This window comes from Schistosoma mansoni (assembly GCF_000237925.1).
Source record: "Schistosoma mansoni, WGS project CABG00000000 data, supercontig 0279, strain Puerto Rico, whole genome shotgun sequence".
Lineage (NCBI taxonomy): Eukaryota > Metazoa > Platyhelminthes > Trematoda > Strigeidida > Schistosomatidae > Schistosoma > Schistosoma mansoni.
In genome coordinates this window covers 1-9,629 of record NW_017386140.1, presented here as the reverse complement: position 1 = coordinate 9,629, position 9,629 = coordinate 1, and positions in this window count along the sequence as shown.

The following is a 9,629-nucleotide window of genomic DNA, read 5'->3' as shown; positions in this document are numbered from 1 at the left end:
TAGTCTGCTTGTGCTTTGACTTTCTCTGCTCGTCTTCGGCTGTTGTTGATTGCTAGTTTCTTGTTCTTCCTTTTTTGAATTTTGTCCAGGGTTCCCATAGAGATCCATTCCTTGTGATGATGCTTCTTAGGACCAAGAACCTCCTGACACGTTGAAGTTAGTGCTTCTTTGATCCCTTTCCAGTTGTCCTTCAAAGTAGTTTCTTGTTCTTTCAGTAGATCCTGTAGAGCTTGGAACCTGTTGTTGAGAGTTATCTTGAATTCATGTAGCTTGTCAGTAGGAAGGCTGTATTGAACCTTTGTAGTGCTGTTTGTCCAGTTTTCCAGTGTTTCTTAAGCTTCAGTCTCATTTTGGCCACAACCAGGTGGTGATCTGAAGCTATGTCAGCTCCTCTCCGGGTTCTCACATCTTCCATTGATCTTCGGAATTTTTTGTTGATACAGATGTGATCTATCTGGTTCTCTGTGGTGTGGTCCGGTGAGATCCATGTATCTTTGTGTATGCGTTTGTGTGGGAATGTTGTGCCGCATATAACCAATTTGTTGAAAGCACATAGGTTTGCAAGTCTCTCCCCATTTTCATTTCTCTCTCCTAATCCATGTCGTCCAATTACATCTTCATATCCTGTGTTGCCCATTCCAACTTTAGCATTTAGATCTCCCATCAGGATTGTGAGGTCCTTTCGTGAGCACTTCTCTATAATTGATTGCAGCCTTTCATAGAACTGATCTTTATCATCGTCGTTGCTATCAATGGTGGGTGCATAACATTGGATAACGTTCATTGTGGTCCCTTGCTTCTTTGTTCTGAATGATGCTTTGATTATCCTGGGTCCGTGAGATTCCCATCCCACAAGTGCATTTTGTGTTTCTTTGGACAGCATTAGAGCAACTCCCTGAGTGTGTGGAGCATTTTCCCCTTCGCGACCGGAGTACAGCAGCATCTCTCCTGTACCTAGCCTTTGTTGTCCAGTTTGTGTCCAATGGGTCTCGCTGATTCCGAGTACTGCCAAGTTGTATCTCCTCATTTCCATTGCTATTTGGCTGATCCTTCCTGTCTTCCAAATTGTTCGGACGTTCCATGTACCTATAAAGACTGTTGCTCTAGTTGTTAGAAGGTGCGTCTGTCTCGTGACTTCCGAAGAATTTCGGCTTTCATCATGAGACGTCATAATTATTCCTTCAACTTCCAGGGCAGAGTTTAAATGGTTTGAATTATTTTTTCTGATTAGCGTTTTTTTAGCGAGTTAGCTTTTCTACGGGATGGGGTCGCTAACCCCATTCCCAACCCTCCTCCTTTACCCGGGCTTGGGACCGGTAGTAACTCTAGAAGAGCTACAGGCGGAGTTACTCCTACACATCCACACGAGATTTTCACGTCATCTTCGAAATTCTTCATATCATTTAGCATGCAAATACTGAGCTATCCTATTACGATTTTCATTTCTTCCATAATTATCGCCTGCTTTGTTTATCATCATGGATGATGTTATTTAGAATTTCGTGATATAAGATTTTCACACCGTTTTGTCTTTGTGAACTGTTGACTCCATCAGTTCTTTGTTGCGAGAGAAATTGAGTTGGATTCATGCAATTCTGCTGGTCGTGTTATTCTTGCTCCATTCAGATCCAAATGTTGATTTGAATTTCAGCTGCTTGACGTACTTCACATAATTTTCTTTAAATGTTGGCATTCAGTTTGCTTTCCCAATTACATAACGTTGTTTGTAATAAAATGTTGAGAGGTATTGTTTAGTTTGACAGAGTCGTCAAAATAGAAAGAGGTCGGATCACGGATTCTACAGAAACACAAAATATGTGAAGAAATTTATCCAGTGATTTGGCATTCATTGAGAAATTGTTGAAATAATGATATTTGATTCGGAGGGGTTTATTGCCAATTTCATAAATATGATGATGTAATGAATGGTTGAATGAAACGACTTCCTCACACAGATTCATCAGTTCTATACCCCACACAACTGTTCAAACTTCATTTGGCATGAAGTTCGTCTGAAGCGAGTGATCATTCGATATTTACGAAGGATTCTATCACAAATTGTAACAATCAAAAATCTAAAGAAATGAGGTTTGTTCAAGATTTCTTCATTTGACTGATTTTGTATGAAAACACATGTAGATACGTATTTACTGGAAATTTTCTTTACTCTTATCTCTATTAACAATGAAAGTGAAGATGTGAACGGAAATCAACCGACTTCAGCCTTCCGGTCCAAAGTTTATGTATTTAAAACATAAATCATGCAGTTCAGATAATCCCTCAAAACATTCAAACCAACAGCAAGCTGATTCTTGGATTCCTCATCACTCATATTTAGGACGTGCTGACAACATTTTATGGCGTCCAATCGGTTCACATAACTTGTATTCACAATTTGACGATAAACCGATCTTTTGGAAAATTTGTTGGCCACCAATAGTTAAAATAAAACGAAACCAATGACATAAAACATACCATATTTTGTATATTTGTAAAACATAAAAATAGTTCTGCAGTACTGATTGTTTCAGACAACTTTACCAACAAAGTCATCCTGATCAATAAAAATGTTGTGTAACTTATAACAGGCCATCTGCATCATTCTTAAATCCTATCGACTAACACCTACAGTGACAATAATAACTGAAGAGATTCGTTCATCCTGAATTCTCACAGTATCAAATGTTGTTGGCTGAGTAATTTCGGACATTCATACCGTTTTTCAAGAGGTCATGTGTTCGGGTGCGAGGTCGATGTCCCATTGTTTGATTGCTGCCGATTCCCTCATATTTTTGACTATGGTCTAACGTTAATCAACTCAAAGAAATATGGGAACACGGTAATTTCAATCATCTTTCTACAATATTCTACTGATTGCAAATTCTTGTGGAATTATTTGCCCAATACTTTCAACATGCATGTGATTCCTGGTTCATTTAGTTTGCATAAAAGTAGGTTCACAGTGAAACGTATCGAAATTAATGAATCGAAGCTGGTACAACTGGAAATGACACCGACATAACTCCACACAAAGATGGAGTGAAGTACTTTCCGTTAGGCAAAATTTACTGTCATGATACACAGATCGCAAGTTTAGTAGCTCAATTCAACATGATTTTAGTTCATTAACTATTTTTATAAGTCATTATCCGAACGATACTGTCTGTAAAATGAGTTCTATTCATCCACATTTATCACACAATCAGTTACCAATCTGCACATTCAATTTACCATTGAAACATTAAAAGGTTATTCAACCAGATACGTATTGTTTATAGGCATAAACAGTCTGGTGAGATAATTCATCCACCCACATAGAAAGTGCCAATTCTAATGTGCTGTCAGTTTTCAAACTGTTTCGAGAAAATTTTTGAATTGAATACTTGTCTAAATTTCGTACAATATATCTCAGTTGGAAGATGCGATAGGTGAAGTTCAAGTGAGAATTCGTGACCAGTGTAGTTCAACCATATCGGGTGTGAAACGGTTTTCCACTGTAAGCGGTAGAGAATGTGGTAGGGAAATTGTGAATCAGTCAACGTTTCACATCAAATAATAGTCTGTCCAAATACAAACTCCTGTTTCTTAATAGCCAACTAATCCTTCTAGTAATGGATCCTCAATCAGAATATCTTGTTCAAAGATGACTTATCAAACTCACATTAAATAGAATGATAATATACTTTATCTTTAAAGAATGTTCCATCTCAGAATTTTAGGAAATTGGCTTATTACCTTGAAGGCAATAATAATTGTGTAAATTATCTGAGAGCGTGATTTGCGATCATCTGTAGGTTCACCTCAATTGTTTGTAGAAATGTCAATGATTACACTTTCTTTTTGTCTATCACCATATTCTATCTAATCAATCGGATAACATAGTGTGATCTATTGTGAAGTAAGCCTTATGTGGATCGCAGTTATAATAAACAATGTCGCTTTCTAATAATGTACTTAGTTGACCGACATTTGCCTACTCATATAGAATACTGATGAATGAGACATTCATACCAGTGAAGTTCATCACTCTTCTAAGAACAAAATGAATTGAAAATAAATATTTTGTCTGTTCATTTCTTCAACTATGAATAAACACTGTAGACTTACTCAGTTAAAATATTAAAGATTCCTATTGTGAAAATTAGAACAACACATGTTTGACCTCTTATTTCTTATGTTTAACTATTGATAAGACTTTTGTTATTGTAATTTTATATTTTTACTACTATCAGTACACTTGTCTTCCCACTATCAACTTGTACTTTTAACTATTAGGCTTGGTTACGTTTTCTATTTCATTGTGATTAGTATTGATTAAAATAGCCTTGATTAGTTTAACATTTTCGTATAGAGATTAAGGTATATTAGAGTAAACGCTGATGATGACGATCTAATTGAAAACAATATTGTTCGTCTACATATGTTGTTCTAATTAATTCAGTTAGTTCGAGTACCCCTCATGAACGTAGGCTACTCATCAGCATTCTTTATCGAAATCTGTTATGGACGAACCTTTCCAGTTCTTTCCAGTAGCTTCTATTCTTATTCATAGCTGCTCACTATTCTCGACCCACTGAGATTACATCAAATATAATTTTGATATTTGAGTCATTCATATACTGATAAATCCTCTTCTAAATCTATATGACAACTTGAATATGAGTGAAAGTATGCGAAATATGAAGGGAACGCTTAATTCCGAGATTCGTTTATATACAGAACATTTGGGGTATTTATGACATCTCAGATGGCCTTGTACTTACAAAAATTTCTGAAACCCTACTGAACGCAGTAACAGGATAGATTATTATCCAGTTAGGAGTGTGGTACATGATTTTTCACTGTCTATATGTTGTTGAGAAACGTTTATTGAATGTTGATTGGATGATATGTTGCTCAGCGTTTTCAATTCCCCTTTGAACTTTCTTCAAGGAATATTCTGAATCTCTCCAACACCATTGCTCTTCAAAAAATAAGACTTCTTCTTCGAGTCCATTTGATGTTTGATGACTGGTCTCCGGAGGTCTCTCAAATTTCTTGGTTTTCATCAACTGAGTGTCCACTGAAGTTCTTATAATTAGATTATCTGCCATTTTCTTCAGTGGAAAATGCAAAAGTCTGACTGCCTTAATCGACATCCTTATTTTTCTGTGGATTTGGTTGGTGTACCTTATTCACTATCTAAACGTCCCACACACTTTGTACAAAACATTTCCTGGTCTCTTTTCAATGAATCCAAGTTCTCATCGATATTTTCACGGTATGACTTGGTGACCATTTTATCACCTACATTAAAACTTCCGATATTCTGGTTTTGCCTGAGTTCATCTACTGATTCCAGTGACAAAATGGCTTCGAATACTCTTTAATTACGTCTTTCAAAAGTAGCTTTTGAAGGAAACTTTACATCTAAAACAATATAGTGTAGAGTAGTTTTATAAGCTCTTAAGAATTTTTTAATTAATTGACTAGTCCCACTTCCAGTAATGCTCTTTTGAATGTGTTAACGAAGCGCTTTGCTCATCCATTTGATTAACAGTGATAGGTTGGAGAGCTTGTGTGAGTTTCCAGAAGTACGTGAAAGATTCTGCAGTAAAATTCTAGCCGATTTTGGTCACAAAATTCCTCTGAATTCCAAAGCAGCTAAACAGTTCAAATATCTTGGTGATTGTAACGCTGCCTGTAAAATTTGCCATAGTATAGATTTGTGGATGTTTCGTGATTGCATCCATTATGATGATGATGATGATGATGATGATGATGATGACGATTTGGATGATGATGATGATGATTTGGATGATGATGATGATGATGATGATGATTTGGATGATGATGATGATGCTGATGATGATGATGATGATGATGATGATGACGATGATGATGACGATTTGGATGATGATGATTTGGATGATGATGATGATGATGATGATTTGGATGATGATGATGATTTGGATGATGATGATGATGATGCTGATGATGATGATGATGATTTGGATGATGATGATGATGATGATGATGATAAGTTAAAATACTTCAAGTCGAGTTTGTTGAACTGAACTAAATTGAATTGTAAAGGAATGCATTTATCTCAAATTGAAGAATGACAGTGTTGTGTTTCATTTAAAATGATGTGTCAGTACCGTCCGGTCGGTCGCGGACCGGATATCTCAGTGGTAACGTCTCTGTGAAGCTGAGTGACACGGTATTGAATCCGTCAGGGAGCACCAGTTCCCCCAAGATTACAGGTACACCTTGCCGACGAGTGCCAAGTAACACGAAACCCGGGTCCAGAGTTTCCTGTTGACCACCTCCAACCATCATCTTATCTCAGTACCATCCATACAAATTAAGAAAGATCTAATCAAACCGTGATTGTTTAACTGACAACCATTGAGCATAACAAATGTTATTTAGATACAATTATGCTGATTACATTTTGTAGCTAATCGGTTATGTACAAGAATTATTAACTAAGGTAAATTTTGTAAAGTTGTTTACTTAAATGATACAATACGGCAACGAGAGTCCTTCGTTATTCATCAGTTAACATTCGTTTCCATTCTCATCAAGGCAAAAGCAAACAAACCAATACATTTTCTGTATTGTATGATAATGTAACAATTTATTAGTCATATCCAAATGAATAGAAACTCAAGTTTTTGATGCTTGATGACGTTGAGTGTGCGGTCTTTTCAAAAATTAAATAACGGTTTTCAGGTTAAATTAAGTCTGGCTAATACGAATTGTTAAGGCTCCCTCTTCGGCCTGGTATATTTGGGCACTTCAGTTTTCCAGTCCAACTCCCAAATCAAGACATGACATGTACAAAAATGCAGATATATTCCGCTGTAAACAGAGAATTAATTCAGTGATGTGAAAGGTATCATTTATTACACAAACTGCACACACACGAAAATTCTAGAATTTTCTTAGTCTTCCTAGTAGCACTGATCTGTTGTAAATGGAATAGCAAGCTCGAATGACATCTTTTATGTATTTGTTTAACCCATGTTTAAAAGCAACGGTTTTCATATTGTTCCTTTCGAATCTTTTGTGTATTATTTTATACTACTTATTCATATTCAGTAAGTAGCTGTACCCAAGCTATTTGTACGCATATGTTGCAGTGAAAGCCTGTCGTGTAATATTCTGAAATATTTACATATACTTATAACACTTAATGTATTTATAATTAAAATTACTTTGTCTTGATCATTGTAGCAGTTGTTCACAATTTTATGCATTTGCTTAATCCATGTTTAAACGCAACGGTTTTTATATTGTTTACTTTTGGTTCAGGTTTTTTCTTGTTAATAAACTGTTACCAAAATTTGGTTGGAGGTGGTCAACAGGAAACCCTAGACCCGGATTTCGTGCTACTTGGCACTCGTCGGCAAGGTGTACCTGTAGTCTTGAGAGAACTGGTGCTCCCCGACGGATTCGATGCCGTGTCACTCAGCTTCACAGTCAGAGACGTTACCACAGATATTTGGGCCGCAACCGACCGCACGGTACTGACATATCATTTTAAATGAAACACATCACTGTCATTCTTCAATTTGAGATAAATGCATTCCTTTACAATTCGATTTAGTTCAGTTCAACAAACTCGACTTGGAGTATTTTAATTAATCATCACCATCATCCAAATCATCATCATCATCATCATCATCCAAATCATCATCATCATCATCATCATCATCATCATCATCATCATCATCATCATCATCATCATCATCATCATCATCATCATCATCATCATCATCATCATCATCATCATCATCATCATCATCATCCAAATCGTCATCATCATCATCATCATTATTATTATTATTATTATTATTATTATTATTATTATCATCATCATCATCATTGTCATCATCCAAATCATCATCATCATCATCCAAATCATCATCATCATCATCATCATCATCATCATCCAAATCATCATCATCATCATTATCATCATCCAAATCATCATCATCATCATCCAAATCATCATCATCATCATCATCAACATCATCATCCAAATCATCATCATCATCATCATCCAAATCATCATCATCATCATCATCATCAACATCATCATCCAAATCGTCATCATCATCATCATCATCCAAATCATCATCATCATCATCATCATCATCCAAATCGTCGTCATCATCATCATCATCATCATCATCCAAATCATCATCATCATCATCATCATCATCATTATCATTATTATTATTATTATTATTATTATTATTATTATTATTATGATTATTATTATTATCATCATCATCATTGTCATCATCCAAATCATCATCATCATCATCATCCAAATCATCATCATCCAAATCATCATCATCATCATCATCATTATTATTATTATTATTATTATTATTATTATTATCATCATCATCATTGTCATCATCCAAATCATCATCATCATCATCCAAATCGTCATCATCATCGTCATCATCATCATCATTATTATTATTATCATTATTATTATTATTATTATCATCATCATCATCATTGTCATCATCCAAATCATCATCATCATCATCATCCAAATCGTCATCATCATCGTCATCATCATCATTATTATTATTATTATTCTTATTATTATTATTATTATCATCATCATCATCATTGTCATCATCCAAATCATCATCATCATCATCCAAATCATCATCATCATCCAAATCATCATCATCATCATTATCATCATCCAAATCATCATCATCATCATCCAAATCATCATCATCATCATCATCATCATCAACATCATCATCCAAATCGTCATCATCATCATCATCATCATCATCATTATTATTATTGTTATTATTATTATTATTATTATTATCATCATTGTCATCATCCAAATCATCATCATCATCATCCAAATCATCATCATCATCATCCAAATCGTCATCATCATCATCATCATCATCATCATCATTATCATTATTATTATTATTATTATTATTATTATTATTATTATTATCATCATCATTGTCATCATCCAAATCATCATCATCATCATCCAAATCATCATCATCCAAATCATCATCATCATCATCATCATCATCATCATCATTATTATTATTATTATTATTATTATTATTATCATCATCATCATTGTCATCATCCAAATCATCATCATCATCATCATCCAAATCGTCATCATCATCGTCATCATCATCATTATTATTATTATTATTCTTATTATTATTATTATTATCATCATCATCATCATTGTCATCATCCAAATCATCATCATCATCATCATCCAAATCGTCATCATCATCTTCATGATCACCATTTTCATCATACAAATAGTCATCATCATCATAAGCACCATCATCATCATCATCCGAATCATTATCAATAACATCATCAACATCATCATCATCCGAATCATCATCATTGAAACCTTCATCATGAAAATCATCATCATCACCAACTTCCTAATCTTCATCAACATCATCATCAACACCATTATCATCTTCACCATCATCATCCACATCATTATCATCATCATTCATATCATCGTTATCATCATTCTTATCATTATAATCATAATTTGCATCCAAATTAATATCATCATCATGCAAATCATCATCATCCAAAATTTCATTATC